General features: G+C 44.5%; 1 long non-coding RNA gene across 1 annotated transcript; it reads right to left on the reverse strand.

Moving 5' to 3' along the window:
• Positions 1-2,770: 2,770 nt before the first annotated feature.
• LOC142301624 (uncharacterized) lies at positions 2,771-8,331 on the reverse strand. The gene is made up of 3 exons (XR_012752851.1): positions 8,184-8,331; positions 5,930-6,043; positions 2,771-2,860 (listed from the first exon to the last, which is right to left on the reverse strand). It is a non-coding gene; the product is annotated as an uncharacterized LOC142301624 (long non-coding RNA).
• Between the last annotated feature and the right edge of the window lie 9,791 nt (positions 8,332-18,122).

Consider the following 18,122-nt stretch of genomic DNA (forward strand, 5'->3'; position numbering starts at 1 on the left):
GGTGTGAGGTAAATCCGGAGATATGACGATAAATCATGATATTCAAGTATGTCAGGAAGCCCTCTCCTGGTGTCACCCCCCCTTTCCTTCACACAACTGGTTTAGCAACAAATCCCATGGCCATGTCCTGTGATATGGAGATGAGTGTGGGACAATGGACACAGGATGACTCCCTGCCGTCACCCTGTAGTAGGAGCTGCTATCTAATTAGCAAGGCTATGGAAATAGCCAGACAGAACGACTCCAGTAAAAAATGGTTCATATCTCGCAAGCCATATTTCCGATAAATATGGCAACCATAAAAATGGTGTCTCCGCATGTGGACGATGCCGGCACCCCCTTTTTATGGGAGCAGGACATTGCCCCAGGCGTGATATCAGCCAATGGGGAACTGGCAGACAGGTCATGAGTCCCCTCGTTCTGTAGCTAAATTCATAACTGTCACAATGAGAGCATTGGCGTCCGCCTACGACGCTCCCAGGCAAAGTTATGGCCAATATCCCCTTTGCTGGATAATTCTGATCCATGCAGGGGGAGTGGCAGTGCTTCCCTGTGGGGTCACTAAGGTAGGAGGGGACCTGGATCTGCCCAGGTTGATAACCCTACTTCGGCCATTTTCCAGCGTTCTTTCGCTGGGGGCACGTGTAGGAAACATCTGTGGGAGTTCCTGGAAACCTGGTCTACAGCGCCCCCCTGTGGCCAGACGCAACAAGGTAACTGCTGGAACTGTGTATGCCTGTTTGTAACCCATGCTTTGATTGTAACTGTACTCTGACATATGTATATTCTGTAGATTCCCTATTGTATATATTGTAGTTCTAGTGTGCTTTAGGCTGATTAAATTATATAATTAATCTTGGGCTGTTCTGTTATCTCGATCTTGAATCCCACGTCTGTGTGTTCGGCTAATAGTTACCGTGAAGCGGTTGGTGGCAGCGAGTTGTGCCAAGGATTATTGTGGGGAGGCCAGTGAGATTCGGGAAGATATTATATATTCCGCCCGCGGAGGTCGGGGGAATATTTACCCTACTCTCACCGGGGACCCTTCAATAATCGGCATAAGTAGTATAGCGGCCTCCTTGCTTATTGTCGGGCAATTCCATAATTGGCCTGACTATAAGAGGGGCGCTAGAGAGCGCGTCACGTGCTCTGTCTGTCGGTCGGGAGGTATAAAGGAGGGGTGACCCCACTTGTTACCCCCCGATTGTGACGTACTGGTAGCCAGCGCGGGGGATTTCTGAGTGACCCCCCCGGTGGTTTGTGACAATGACATAACAGCAGACAAGAGTAGCCGGATGAATTCTGAAGTGTACCGGGATATACTTTCAGCCCAGATTCAGCCAAATGCCGCAAAGTTGATCGGACGGCGCTTCATAGTACAGATGGACAATGACCCCAAGCATACAGCCAAAGCTACCCAGGAGTTCATGAGTGCAAAAAAGTGGAACATTCTGCAATGGCCAAGTCAATCACCAGATCTTAACCCAATTGAGCATGCATTTCACTTGCTCAAATCCAGACTTAAGACGGAAAGACCCACAAACAAGCAAGACCTGAAGGCTGTGGCTGTAAAGGCCTGGCAAAGCATTAAGAAGGAGGAAACCCAGCGTTTGGTGATGTCCATGGGTTCCAGACTTAAGGCAGTAATTGCCTCCAAAGGATTCGCAACAAAATATTGAAAATAAAAATTTGTTTGGGTTTGGTTTATTTGTCCAATTACTTTTGACTTCCTAAAATGTGGAGTGTTTGTAAAGAAATGTGTACAATTCCTACAATTTCTATCAGATATTTTTGTTCAAACCTTCAAATTAAACGTTACAATCTGCACTTGAATTCTGTTGTAGAGGTTTCATTTCAAATCCAATGTGGTGGCATGCAGAGCCCAACTCGCGAAAATTGTGTCACTGTCCAAATATTTCTGGACCTAACTGTATATACACTACACCATATGCACATGCACCTACTATAAACAGCATACATATTAAATACACATATCTATACACACTTATACAGGCATTACACACTGTATGTACATGTATAGTACACACATAGATCCACCACATGTACACTATTACTTACATCAGTATTTGTAAGCAATAGTGTACAGGAAAGAAACATAAACAGATAAAATCTATTATGGAAAGATCTGCACCTCTTTTGTGTTTTGTACCAACTTCTTGTTTTGGCTTACAAATTCCAAGCCCAAATCCAGGCCAAAATATGTGTGCGTGAATGTGTCCTTACAGTGTTACTATCCAAGGCCTGAAGAACGACTCCTCTGTAAAGTACATGGGTCACAGCAGCAATTGTCATACCCCCCCACCTTCTCGTATGTGTAGTGCTATTGACTGAAGCTGCCCAGATGGGAGCGCAAAAGGCCAATTCCTATGGAAAGGATTTATTTTTATACCCCCAGGATGGCAGCAGTAATATGGGATAGTGTTTTTAGGATTTCTCCAACAGTTCCTGCAACTTCAGCCGCTCAATAAAGAGATGTGATACAGGGGCGAGGTGTGACCACTGCTGCAATCCTTCTATCCTGCACTACTGCGGCCATTGCACTGGGGTCCTGGAGAGTTACACTACAGGGAGCACGGCGGAGGGGAGAAACAGGCAGGAGAGAGAAAGTCTGAATTTAACTCCATGAATTGTGAAAAACATATAGAATTCCATTATCGATACTTATCCGTGACTTTGTGATGAGCTTTTCCTGCAGAGTCTGAGATGATTAAATCACAATCTTCCATCTCTGACATGGAGGAAACGCTTGTCTTGTCCGGCATCTAAGGGGTCACAACTGCTGGGAAGAAGACTGCGCTGCTCAAGTGATCGCCTGCAGCTGGTGCGAGTGAGGATCCAACTGTGTCATCAGAGAGAAGATGATGATGTTATAAAGGAGAATGTGATGATGTCATAGAGAAGCCCACAACTAGCATAGCACTATCTCCTACAATTCATTTTTTGCAGTAGATTAAATACAGTAATAAGTTGTATGCATAAATATGTAAAGGAGTCATACTGGTGCTAATATACAGCAAAAGCTCATTTTATCTGTGCACAGATCTGACTCCTCTATATAGAAATTGGTTTAAAGGGAACCTGTCAGGTCTCTTCTTCCCTCCAACCAAGTATCATTCATATCTGTATGCCAAATCCCCCCCTAACCAGCCCTGTGTAATGCTATTTACTAACATCAATGCTTAAAAAATAAAGCTTTATAAAGTGCGCTGTTCCTGTGCTAATAAGGCTTCTGACTAGTGGACGGAGCGTCAGTTCCTCAGATTAGTGGCCCTCTTTCCCTGTGGGTGTGATAACATGATTTCCACACATTGGCGTCTCCGCAGCTCCTGAAAGTCTCGCTCATGGAGATCAGGTTATCACATCGGCTTTTTTTAAACATTGATTTTAGGAACTAGCATTACACAGGGCTGGTTAGGAAGGGGATTTTGGCATCCACATGTGACTGCTGCTGGGTTGGAGGGCATAGGTGACCTGACAGGTATTGATGACTACCTGCTGCAACCACTAGAGGGAGCATGGACGCTAATAGAATAAAGCCATACATTATATGTACTGTGTATACTCTATATACTGTATATACTATATAGACAAATGCACACACACTGCATACTGTATACTCTATACCTACAGATACTATATTTACACAAACCTGCCATATATACACCACATACAGATACACATAGACTTTATAGACGCCATACTTTACATATCTGAATATCTACACATCCACCTTATAAACACTGCATGTATATACAGTGGCTACATATGCTGAATACATATATATATATACAGTGCCTACAAGTAGTATTCAACCCCCTGCAGATTTAGCAGGTTTGATAAGATGCAAATAAGTTAGAGCCTGCAAACTTCAAACAAGAGCAGGATTTATTAACAGATGTATAAATCTTACAAACCAACAAGTTATGTTGCTCAGTTAAATTTTAATAAATTTTCAACATAAAAGTGTGGGTCAATTATTATTCAACCCCTAGGTTTAATATTTTGTGGAATAACCCTTGTTTGCAATTACAGCTAATTATCGTCTTTTATAAGACCTGATCAGGCCGGCACAGGTCTCTGGAGTTATCTTGGCCCACTCCTCCATGCAGATCTTCTCCAAGTTATCTAGGTTCTTTGGGTGTCTCATGTGGACTTTAATCTTGAGCTCCTTCCACAAGTTTTCAATTGGGTTAAGGTCAGGAGACTGACTAGGCCACTGCAACACCTTGATTTTTTCCCTCTTGAACCAGGCCTTGGTTTTCTTGGCTGTGTGCTTTGGGTCGTTGTCTTGTTGGAAGATGAAATGACGACCCATCTTAAGATCCTTGATGGAGGAGCGGAGGTTCTTGGCCAAAATCTCCAGGTAGGCCGTGCTATCCATCTTCCCATGGATGCGGACCAGATGGCCAGACCCTTTAGCTGAGAAATAGCTCCACAGCATGATGCTGCCACCACCATGCTTGACTGTAGGGATGGTATTCTTGGGGTCGTATGCAGTGCCATCCAGTCTCCAAACGTCATGTGTGTGGTTGGCACCAAAGATCTCGATCTTGGTCTCATCAGACCAGAGAACCTTGAACCAGACTGTCTCAGTCCTCCAAGTGATCATGAGCAAACTGTAGACGAGCCTTGACATGACGCTTTGAAAGTAAAGGTACCTTACGGGCTCGTCTGGAACGGAGACCATTGCGGTGGAGTACGTTACTTATGGTATTGACTGAAACCAATGTCCCCACTGCCATGAGATCTTCCTGGAGCTCCTTCCTTGTTGTCCTTGGGTTAGCCTTGACTCTTCGGACAAGCCTGGCCTCGGCACGGGTGGAAACGTTCAAAGGCTGTCCAGGCCGTGGAAGGCTAACAGTAGTTCCATAAGCCTTCCACTTCCGGATGATGCTCCCAACAGTGGAGACAGGTAGGCCCAACTCCTTGGAAAGGGTTTTGTACCCCTTGCCAGCCTTGTGACCCTCCACGATCTTGTCTCTGATGGCCTTGGAATGCTCCTTTGTCTTTCCCATGTTGACCAAGTATGAGTGCTGTTCACAAGTTTGGGGAGGGTCTTAATTAGTCAAAAAAGGCTGGAAAAAGAGATAATTAATCCAAACATGTGAAGCTCATTGTTCTTTGTGCCTGAAATACTTAAAACTTTAGGGGAACCAAACAGAATTCTGGTGGTTTGAGGGGTTGAATAATAAATGACCCTCTGAATAAACTTTTCACAATTTAAAAAAAAAAAAAAAAGAAATAACGTTCTTTTTTGCTGCAGTGCATTTCGCACTTCCAGGCTGATCTACAGTCCAAATGTCACAATGCCAAGTTAATTCCGAATGTGTAAACCTGCTAAATCTGCAGGGTGTTGAATACTACTTGTAGGCACTGTATATACACAGTATAATCAAACACATCATATATCTAAGTACATATATGTATGTTTAAAGGGAATCTGTCACCAGGTTTTTGCCACTTAATCAGAGCATCATAACATAGGGGCAGAGATCCTGATTCCAGCAATGTGTCAATTACTGTGCTGCTCAGTGTAGCTTTGATAAAATCACTGTTTAATCAGCAGTAGATTATCATTACAGGACTACTTGGCGTGCGTCAGGTAGTCCAGCATATCCATGAGCTCTGTATAACTGCTAGATCTGCAGCAGAGAAAGCAGTGATTTTATTAAAATTACAGTAAACAGCTCAGTAGGTGACATATCGCTGGAATCAGGGTCTCTGTCTCTACATTATGCTGCTCTCAGATGGGGAGCAAAAACCTGGTGACAGATTCCTTTTAAAATACACACATTACACATACAAGCTACGATGGAAGTATATACAGTATACATACACCACATACTATATATATACACAAATATGAGCTTTTCTTGCAGAGTCTGAGATAATTAAATCCCAACCTTACATCTGTGACATGGAGGAAACGCTTGTCTTGTTCAGCATCTAAGGAGACGCAACTGGTGGGAAAAGACTGCGCTGCTCAAGTGATCGCCTGCAGCTGGTGCGAGTGAGGATCCAGCTGTGTCATCAGAGAAAAGACATTGATGCCATAAGGGAAAAATGATGATGTCATAATGAAGAAGACGATGATATAAAAAAGAGAGAAATGAAAAAAATATTGGAATCCGGCTCCACAAATGTTAAACTTCTTTGTTCCTTACAGTGTGATACAAACCAAATGCAAAACCAATGCACCAAAAAAACGCATCAAAAAAGCAGCGTGCGCACAAGGTCTTACAGTGTGAGGCTATGTGCGCACGTGTGCGCTCTGCACCGCACCTAAAAGGTGCGCTTCAGAGCGCAGCTGAAAAGCTGCGTTCTGAAGCGCATGGTGCCGGCAGAGAACGTGCGCTCTGCATGCTGCCTCTCCCTATAGACAGCATGCAAACCTCACGGAAGAAGTGACATGTCACTTCTTAGAACGCAGCGATTCGGGCAGCAGCCGAATCGCTGCGTTCTAATAGGCCACGTGCGCACGGCTCCTGCACAATCTCCATAGACTGTGCAGGGGACGCAGGACGCATGCAGTTACGCTGTGCTGCAGATAGCAGCGTAACTGCATGTAATACGCACACGTGCGCACATAGCCTTATACAAACTGCAGCAAAAACGCATCACAAAAAGCAGAGTGCGCACAAGGCCTTACAGTATTATACAAACTGCAGCAAAAACGCATCACAAAAAGCAGCGTGCGCACAAGGCCTTACAGTATTATACAAACTGCAGCAAAAACGCATCACAAAAAGCAGCGTGCGCACAAGGCTGCGCACGTTGCGTAATTACATGCAGTTACGCTGCACTTTGTAGCGCAGCGTAACTGCATGCGTCCTGGGTCCTCAGCACAATCTATGGAGATTGTGCAGGAGCCGTGCGCACGTGGCGTCTTAGAGCGCAGCGCTTCGGCTGCTGCCCGAAGCGCGCGTTCTAAGAAGTGACATGTCACTTCTTCCGTGCGCTTTGCCGGCAGCCACTGCTCTGTCTATGGGAGGAGCTGCATGCAGAGCGCACGTTCTCTTCCGGCACCATGCGCTTCAGAACGGAGCTTTTCAGCTGCGCTCTGAAGCGCACCCTTTAGGTGCGGTGCAGAGCGCACACGTGCGCACATAGCCTACAGTGTTATACAAACTGCACCAAAAACGCATCACAAAAAGCAACGAGCACACAAGGCCTTAGGCTATCTGCGCACGTTGCGTACTTCACTGCAGAAATTTCTGCAGCAATCTGAAGAGCACACGTGCGCTTCAAATCGCTGCCGAAAATGTCCGTAGTGAAAAAAAAAGAAAGCCGATTCCATGCGCTCTGCCTGCTGCTCCTCCCATAGACAGAGCAGGAGCTGCCGGCAAAGCGCACGGAAGAAGTGACATGTCACTTCTTAGAACGCGCGCTTCGGACAGCAGCCGAAGCGCTGCGCACTAAGACACCACGTGCGCACGGCCCCTGCACAATCTCCATAGATTTTGCAGGGGATGCAGGACGCATGGTTATGCTGCGCTACAAAGCCTTACAGGTTATACAAACTGCACGAAAAACGCATCACAAAAAACAACGTGCGCACAAGGCCTTACAACGTTATACAAACTGCACCAAAAACGCATCACAAAAAGCAGCGTGCGCACAAGGCCTTATAGTGTTATACAAACTGCACACGACAATTTCCCTTCTGACCCAAACAACGCGTTTCAGATGTGAAGCCTCCTTAGCCATGTCCTTTGTTCCTATAGAGACTCCCAGGACTGGGAGTGACAGCAATATCTCTGCAGTTCATTATTTTCAGTACAGTATCTTTTTTGTAATCTGGAATTCATATTTATTTAGGTTTCTCTCTGTTACCTGTCACCGCCCCTCCCCCCAGCTCACACCAAACAGTATTTACCCAGCAATCTCTACTATTGTGCCTATGCTAAATGCCATAAATATGACCCTCCTGATACAAACATGGAGCCTAATTTTGGCCAGTTTTAGCCTGAAGCTATGAACGCTCTATTTGTTGCACATATCTGCAGCACACAGGTGGAATATTCGGGGCTCTGTCATTTCTTTATACCGGGTGACTTAGCTCAGAGATCTGAATCCTCTATAGATGATGACACGACACTACCTGCAGCCGCCAGCAGAGGGAGCACGGGCGCTGACTGCATAAGGCCATACACTCCATGTACCGTGTGACTGCTGCGCCCCTGCGGGCTCCTCCTTCCGGCCTCGGTCACCGCCCTCTTCCTGCTCCCGGCTGTCGTCCTTCTCTAGTGCTCCGGGCCGCCGGGGACAGGAGCGGAGGAGCGGTATGAGTTCCTGGGACCTCCGGTTACTGCAGCAGGACCGTTGGGGGCTCGCGCCATGCAGAGGACGTCGCGCAGCGTGATGACATCACATCGCGCGACCCTGCGTCTACATCGCGCGACCCTGCGTCCACTGTGAGACGTGATGTAGATGAGGAGATGGAGACTGCGGTGGACAGGAGCCTGGATTATTGTGAGTGTAAGCTTTTTATATTCTTATATTATTAGGCTACGGAATGGGGGACTGTAGGGGAGACTTCATAGTTATGGGGACATTATACTGGGTGCTGTAGAGGATATGCTACTGGGTGCTGTGGGGACATTATACTATATTGGGGTGTGTGGAGCATATTATACTGGGGGCTGTAGAGGATATGCTACTGGGTGCTGTGGGGACATTATACTATATTGGGGTGTGTGGAGCATATTATACTGGGGGCTGTAGAGGATATGCTACTGGGTGCTGTGGGGACATTATACTATATTGGGGTGTGTGGAGCATATTATACTGGGGGCTGTAGAGGATATGCTACTGGGTGCTGTGGGGACATTATACTATATTGGGGTGTGTGGAGCATATTATACTGGGGGCTGTAGAGGATATGCTACTGGGTGCTGTGGGGACATTATACTATATTGGGGTGTGTGGAGCATATTATACTGGGGGCTGTAGAGAATATGCTACTAGGTGCTGTAGAGGATATGCTACTGGGTGCTGTGGGGACATTATACTATATTGGGGTGTGTGGAGTATATTATACTGGGGGCTGTAGAGGATATTCTACTGGGTGCTGTGGGGACATTATACTATATTGGGGTGTGTGGAGTATATTATACTGGGGGCTGTAGAGGATGTTCTACTGGGTGCTGTGGGGACATTATACTATATTGGGGTGTGTGGAGCATATTATACTGGGGGCTGTAGAGGATATGCTACTGGGTGCTGTGGGGACATTATACTATATTGGGGTGTGTGGAGCATATTATACTGGGGGCTGTAGAGGATATGATACTGGGTGCTGTGGGGACATTATGCTATATTGGGGTGTGTGGAGCATATTATACTGGGGGTTGTAGAGGATATGCTACTGGGTGCTGTGGGGACATTATACTATATTGGGGTGTGTGGAGCATATTATACTGGGGGTTGTAGAGGATATGCTACTGGGTGCTGTGGGGACATTATACTATATTGGGTGTGTGGAGAATATTATACTGGGGGCTGTAGAGGATATGCTACTGGGTGCTGTGGGGACATTATACTATATTGGGTGTGTGGAGAATATTATACTGGGGGCTGTAGAGGATATGCTACTGGGTGCTGTGGGGACATTATACTATATTGGGGTGTGTGGAGCATATTATACTGGGGGATGTAGAGGATACGATACTGGGTGCTGTGGGGACATTATACTATATTGGGGTGTGTGGAGCATATTATACTGGGGGCTGTAGAGGATATGCTACTGGGTTCTGTGGGGACATTATACTATATTGGGGTGTGTGGAGCATATTGTATTGGGGGCTGTAGAGGATATGCTACTGGGTGCTGTGGGGACATTATACTATATTGGGGTGTGTGGAGCATATTGTATTGGGGGCTGTAGAGGATATGCTACTGGGTGCTGTGGGGACATTATACTATATTTGGGTGTGTGGAGCATATTGTATTGGGGGCTGTAGAGGATATGCTACTGGGTGCTGTGGGGACATTATACTATATTTGGGTGTGTGGAGCATATTGTATTGGGGGCTGTAGAGGATATGCTACTGGGTGCTGTGGGGACATTATACTATATTGGGGTGTGTGGAGCATATTGTATTGGGGGCTGTAGAGGATATGCTACTGGGTGCTGTGGGGACATTATACTATATTGGGGTGTGTGGAGCATATTATACTGGGAGCTGTGGGGGATATTATATTTCGACATCATATGATGTGGGGGATATACTGGGTTCTGTGGGGAAATCATATTATACTGGGGCTGTGGGGATTATTATACTGGAGCTGTGAGGACATATTATACTGGGGCTGTGGGGACATCGTATTATATGGAGGCTGTGTGCACAGCGTCGGACTGGCCCAGCGGAGCATCAGAGGATCCTCCGGTGGGCCCCCATGCTTTATATGGGGCTTGTTACCGCGGGCTGGGCAGGGGTGTTTAGCGGGCAGACTGGGCCCCCATGCTCTGATGGGCCCCCAGCCTTTCCATCATAAACTGCAGTGATCGCATAGAATAATCTGTGCTATCTCTGCAGTTTCCGTGGTTGTAGCAGGACCTGTGGTGACACAGTCATGTGACTCACCACAGGTCCTTGCAGGTGCGGACGTCCTTGTGCCTGAACCCTGCACAAAATGAGGTGCGCACAGGAGCTAGACTGCGCCTCTCATACTCAAATGTACGAGTGTCTTTTTCATGCTCGCGTACATTTGCACCGCACTGACATCCATCAACCCCGGGGCCACATGGAAGAAGAGGATGTGCAGGCACCAGGTAAGTGCTTCTGCCTCCCCCTTGGTGTGAGCCTCCCCCTTGCTGTGAGCCTCCTGCCTCCCGCTGCTGTGAGCCTCCCCCCTCCCGCTGCTGTGAGCCTCCCCCCTCCCGCTGCTGTGAGCCTCCCCCCTCCCGCTGCTGTGAGCCTCCCCCCTCCCGCTGCTGTGAGCCTCCCCCCTCCCGCTGCTGTGAGCCTCCCCCCTCCCGCTGCTGTGAGCCTCCCCCCTCCCGCTGCTGTGAGCCTCCTGCCTCCCGCTCTCATTATCTCTCTATCTCCCTGTGTCAGTCTGCACTGCACCTCTCAGATTTTCTCTCTTCCCCCTCCCCCAACCTAAATAACCTTTCAGAGAGGAGAGAAAAAAAAAACGGATGAGTTTTTTTTCTCAGGATCAGTTAGACCACAAACTGCAACACATCAGTCTGCATCAGTCACAAATCTGATTACAACTGATGGAAAAAAACTGAAGTGTAAAAGCAGCCTAACATATTATTATGACTTTACGCCCAACAACAAAATGGCTCCGCACTGTGATACTACATTTCATCATCCCTTATCCTGTTGGAAACGCCCAGATTGGGAGGGGGAGGTGGCATCACACACAGGGGAGCAGATTCTGCTCACTTTACTGCAGCTGTAATGTGAGCTGTTTCTACAATAGGATTCTGTAGGATTTCAGCAGCTGCTCCCCCTAGTGTTTAAGAGTGGAAAATATTTTTTTTTAAATTTTTCTGAATTAAAAAAAAAATATTATTTAAACATAACATTAATACTTTATATTTTTCAGTTATAATTTTTTTTTACGACACCTTCCCTTTAAGGATACAGTGCTGGCCAAAAGTATTGGCACCCCTGCAATTCTGTCAGAGAATACTCAGTTTCTTCCTGAAAATGATTGCAATCACAAATTCTTTGGTATTATTATCTTCATTTATTTTGCTTGCAATGAAAAAACACAAAAGAGAATGAAACAAAAATCAAATCATTGCTCATTTCACACAAAACTCCAAAAATGGGCCAGACAAAAGTATTGGCACCCTTAGCCTAATACTTGGTTGCACAACCTTTAGCCAAAATAACGGCGAACAACCGCTTCCGGTAACCATCAATGAGTTTCTTACAATGCTCTGCTGGAATTTTAGAGCATTCTTCTTTGGCAAACTGCTCCAGGTCCCTGAGATTTGCCTTCTCCAAACTGCCATTTTGAGATCTCTCCACAGGTGTTCTATGGGATTCAGGTCTGGACTCATTGCTGGCCACTTTAGTAGTCTCCAGTGCTTTCTCTCAAACCATTTTCTAGTGCTTTTTGAAGTGTGTTTTGGGTCATTGTCCTGCTGGAAGACCCATGACCTCTGAGGGAGACCCAGCTTTCTCACACTGGGCCCTACATTATGCTGCAAAATTTGTTGGTAGTCTTCAGACTTCATAATGCCATGCACACGGTCAAGCAGTCCAGTGCTAGAGGCAGCAAAGCAACCCCAAAACATCAGGGAACCTCCGCCATGTTTGACTGTAGGGACCGTGTTCTTTTCTTTGAATGCTTCTTTTTTTTTTTTTTCCTGTAAACTCTGTTGATGGCTTTTCCCAAAAAGCTCTACTTTTGTCTCATCTGACCAGAGAACATTCTTCCAAAACGTTTTAGGCTTTATCAGGTAAGTTTTGGCAAACTCCAGCCTGGCTTTTTTTATGTCTCAGGGTAAGAATTGGGGTCTTCCTGGGTATCCTAACATACAGTCCCTTTTCATTCAGACGCCGACGGATAGTATGGGTTGACACTGTTGCACCCTCGGACTGCAGGGCAACTTGAACTTGTTTGGATGTTAGTCGAGGTTCTTTATCCACCATCCACACAATCTTGCGTTGAAATCTCTGGTCAATTTTTCTTTTCCTTCCACATCTAGGGAGGTTAGCCACAGTGCCATGGGCTTTAAACTTCTTGATGACACTGTGCACCGTAGACACAGGAACTTTCAGGTGTTTGGAGATGGACTTGTAGGCTTGAGATTGCTCATGCTTCCTCACAATTTGGAATCTCCAGTCCTCAGACAGGTCTTTGGTCTTCTTTCTTTTCTCCATGCTCAATGTGGTACACACAAGGACACAGGACAGACGCTGAGTCAACTTTAATCCATGTCAATTGGCTGCAAGTGTGATTTAGTTATTGCCAACACCTGTTAGGCTATGTGTCCACGTTGCTTTTTACCTGCTTTTTACCTGCTTTTTTGCTGCTTTTTCAACTGCAGCGTTTAATGGCAAAATAGATGTGTTCTGCTTTTCAAGCAAAGTCTATGGGAATTTGGGTTTCTTGTGCCCACTATGCAGTTCAAACTGCAGCCTTTTTCTGGCAGAAATTTGGACAAAAACTCAGCTTTGCAGTGCAAAACCCAAATGGCAAAAACAATTGACATGCAATTGTTTTTGCCATTTGCGTTTTGAACTGCAAAGCAGAGTTTTTGACCAAATTTCTGCCAGAAAAAGGCTGCAGTTTGAACTGCATAGTGGGCACAAGAAACCCAAATTCCCATAGACTTTGCTTGAAAAGAACAGTGCCAATACTTTTGTCCACCCCTTTTTATGTTTGGTGTGGAATTATATCCAATTTGGCTTTATGACAAATTTATTTATTTTTTTCATTGAAGACAAATGAAATGAAGATAATAATACCAAAGAATTTGTGATTGCAATCATTTTCAAGAAGAAACGGAGTATCATAGTATCATAGTTTTTAAGGTTGAAGGGAGACTCTAAGTCCATCTAGTTCAACCTGTAGCCTAACATGTTGATCCAGAGGAAAGCAAAAAACCCCCCAATGTGGCAAACAAGTTCCAATGGGGAAAAAATTTCCTTCCTGACTCCACATCCGGCAATCAGACTAGTTCCCTGGATCAATACCCTGTCATAAAATCTAATATACATAACTGGTAATATTAAATTTTTCAAGAAAGGCATCCAGGCTCTGCTTAAATGTTAGTAGTGAATCACTCATTACAACATCATGCGGCAGAGAGTTCCATAGTCTCACTGCTCGTACAGTAAAGAATCCTCGTCTGTGATTATGATTAAATCTTCTTTCCTCAAGACGTAGCGGATGCCCCCGTGTTCCAGTCGCAGGCCTAGGTGTAAAAAGATCTTTGGAAAGGTCTCTGTACTGTCCCCTCATATATTTATACATTGTGATTAGATCCCCCCTAAGCCTTCGTTTTTCCAAACTAAATAACCCCAAGTTTAATAACCTGTCTTGGTATTGCAGCCCACCCATTCCTCTAATAATCTTGGTCGCTCTTCTCTGCACCCTCTCCAGTTCAGCTATGTCCTTCTTATATATCGGTGACCAGAATTGTACACAGTATTCTAAGTGCGGTCGCACTAGTGACTTGTACAGAGGTAGAACTATATTTTTTTCATGAACACTTATACCTCTTTTAATACATCCCATTATTTTATTAGCCCTGGCAGCAGTTGCCTGACACTGTCCACTAAAGTGAAGTTTACCATCCACCCATACACCCAAGTCTTTTTCTGTGTCTGTTTTACCCAGTGTTCTACAATTAAGTACATAATCATAAATGTTATTTCCTCTACCCAAGTGCATGACCTTACATTTATCTACATTAAACTTCAATTGCCACTTCTCAGCCCAATCCTCCAATTTACATAAATCTCCCTGTAATATAAAATTATCCTCCTCTGTATTGATTACCCTGCAGAGTTTAGTATCATCTGCAAATATTGAAATTCTACTCCGCATGCCCCCAACAAGGTCATTTATAAATATGTTGAAAAGAAGCGGGCCCAATACTGACCCCTGCGGTACCCCACTATGAACTGAGACCCAGTCCGAGTACGTACCATTAACCCCTTAACGACCGCGGGCCGTAAAATTACGTCCTAAATGACATAATCTTACTGCCCGCGGTCCTCCGGCGGCAGCATGCCGCGATCGGCACACATCTCAGCTGATTTTCACAGCTGAGATGTGTGCCTGCTAGGCACGAGCAGAATCGTTATCTGCTCGTGCCGATTAACCCCTTATATGGCGCTGTCAATACATGACAGCGCCATTATAAGCGCAATCGCGGTAAAGTTTTACTTACCGCCGAAACCGGAAGTCACGTGACGCGATCACGTGACTCCCGATAGTTGTCATGGTAGTACAGGGTCATGTGATGACTCCTGTACTACACATGAATTGGTTTCACTTTCGCTGTGCCCGGGGCACAGCAAAAGAGAAAGACAGCGTATCTGCTGTTTACAGCCTTCCAGCTGTGATCAGCAGATACTGCAGAGCGATCGGAATGCTGATCGCAATAGCCCCCTAGGGGGACTAGTAAAATAAAAAAAAAAAGTAAAAAAATAAGTTTTAAAAAATTAAAAAAAAACAAAAAAACCTAAAAGTTCAAATCACCCCCCATTCGCCCCATTGAAAATTAAAGGGTTAAAAAAATAAAAAATATACACACATTTGGTATCGCCGCGTTCAGAAACGCCCGATCTATCAAAATATAAAATCAATTAATCTGATCAGTAAACGGCGTAGCGGCAAAAAAATTCCAAACGCCAAAACGACGTTTTTTTTGTCGCCACAACTTTTGCGCAAAATGCAATAAGAGGCGATCAAAACGTAGCATCTGCGCAAAAATGGTACCGTTAAAAACGTCAGCTCGAGACGCAAAAAATAAGCCGTCATTGAGCCTAAGATCCCGAAAAATGAGAACGCTACGGGTCACGGAATATGGCGTAAAACGTGCGCCACCTTTTTCGGACAAACTTCCGATTTTTTTTTAACCCCTTATATAAAAGTAAACCTATACATGTTTGGTGTCTACGAACTCGCACTGACCTGAGGCATCACACCCACACATCAGTTTTACCATATAGTGAACACAGTGAATAAAATATCTCAAAAACCATAGTGCTATCGCACTTTTTTTGCAATTTTTCAGCATTTGGAATTTTTTTGCCATTTTCTAGTACACAATATGGTAAAACTGATGGTTTCATTTAAAAGTACAGCTCGTTCCGCAAAAAATGAGCACTCACATGACCATATTGACTGAAAAATAAAAAAGTTACGTCTCTCAGAAAAAGAATGGCGAAAAAAAAAAACGGAAAGCAAAAAATCGGCCGGTCGTGAAAGGGTTAATAACCACCCTTTGTTTCCTATCACTTAGCCAGTTTTTAACCCAGTTACACATATTTTCCCCTATCCCCATTATTCTCATTTTATGTACCAACCTTTTGTGTGGCACCGTATCAAAAGCTTTTGAAAAGTCCATATACACAACATCCACTGCATTTCCCTGGTCCAGGCTTGAACTTACTTCTTCATAGAAGCTGATCAAATTAGTTTGACAGGATCGATCCCTCATAAACCCATGTTGATACTCTGTCATAAGGTTATTTTTCTTGAGATACTCCAGTATAGCATCTCTCAAGAAACCCTCAAGGATTTTACCAACCGTAGAGGTTAAACTTACCGGCCTATAATTTCCCGGCTCAGTTTTTGTCCCCTTTTTGAATATTGGCACCACATTTGCTATGCGCCAGTCCTGCGGTACCGACCCTGTTATTAAGGAATCTGAGAAGATTAAAAATAATGGTCTATCTATCACAGAACTCAATTCCTGTAGTACTCTGGGGTGTATGCCATCCGGGCCCGGAGATTTGTCAACCTTAGTGATTTCGAGGCGGCGGCGTACTTCCTGCTGGGTTAAGCAGGTAATATTCAAGGGTGAATTTATGGTATCACTGGTCATGTCATCTGCCATGGCATTTTCTTGTATAAAAACCGTAGAAAAAAAGTCATTCAGCAGGTTGGCTTTACCCTCATCCCCTTCCACCATTTCACCAAGACTATTTTTAAGGGGGCCAACACTATCGCTTTTCAGTTTTTTACTGTTTATGTAGTTAAAGAATATTTTAGGATTATTTTTACTTTCTCTCGCAATGAGTCTCTCTGTCTCAAACTTAGCTAACTTAATTTGCTTTTTACATATTTTATTTAATTTTCTATAATTATATAATGCCTCATCACTACCTACCCTCTTTAATTCTTTTAAGGCTTTCTGTTTTTCTTTTATTGCTTCCCTTACAGCTCTATTTAGCCATAGGGGTTTCCTCCTATTTCTAGCATGTTTGTTCCCATAGGGTATATTTTCTGCACAAGCCCTATTCAGGATGCTCATAAAAGTCTCCCATTTGCTTTGTGTACTTTTATTACTTAGTACATCATCCCAGTTTATTGCACTAAGATCATCTCTCAACCGTTTAAAATTTGCTTTCCTGAAGTTTAGTGTCCTTGTAGCCCCTCTACTAGACATCTTACTAAAGAATACATGAAAACTTATTATTTTGTGATCACTATTCCCCAAGTAACCGCCAACTTGTATATTTGATATGCGGTCTGGCCTATTGGTTAGTACAAGGTCTAGTAGTGCTCCCCCTCTTGTGGGGTCCTGTACCATTTGTGAAAGGTAATTATCTTTCATTGTTATCAAAAATCTATTTCCTTTGCTGGAACTGCAAGTTTCTGTTCCCCAATTTATATCAGGATAGTTAAAGTCCCCCATAATAATTACCTCTCCGAGACTCGCTGCTTTATCAATTTGCTTTATGAGGAGATTCTCTACCTCTTCCATAATATTCGGCGTCTTATAACACACCCCTATCAGTATTTTATTATTCATTCTCCCCCCCCTTATCTCCACCCATAGGGACTCTACATTCTCAGTACCCTCACATATGTTGTCACGCAGGATGGGTTTTAAGGATGATTTTACATATAGACACACACCTCCCCCTCGCTTATTTGTACGGTCATTCCTGAATAGGCTATAACCCTGTAAATTAACAGCCCAGTCATAGCTCTCATCCAGCCATGTCTCTGATATCCCCACTATATCATAATTTTCTTCCAACAATATTAATTCTAATTCCTCCACCTTATTTGTGAGGCTTCGGGCATTAGTGTACATGCACGTTACGTATGACTCTGTACCTGTATTCCTGCTTACTGTATTAACTGTCCTAACCCTTCCCCCCGTACCACCCCCAATTTCATTACTTGTGCCCTGGTCACTATCTGCACTACATTCCCCTTCTATAAAGTGAATACCCTCGCCCCCCATTCTCTGAGAGAATTGCAGGGGTGCCAATACTTTTGGCCAGCACTGTATGTGCACACGTTGTAGATTTGGTGCAGACAATCTGCATGTTGCGTATTTGCTACATTTTTTGCTGCATTTTAATGCTTTTTTTCATTATTTTCAATGGTAAAAACGCAGAAAGAATTTTTCTGCAACAAAATCTGCAAGGGCAAAATCCTGAACG

This window comes from Anomaloglossus baeobatrachus, chromosome 4, assembly GCF_048569485.1.
Source record: "Anomaloglossus baeobatrachus isolate aAnoBae1 chromosome 4, aAnoBae1.hap1, whole genome shotgun sequence".
NCBI classification, from domain to species: domain Eukaryota; kingdom Metazoa; phylum Chordata; class Amphibia; order Anura; family Aromobatidae; genus Anomaloglossus; species Anomaloglossus baeobatrachus.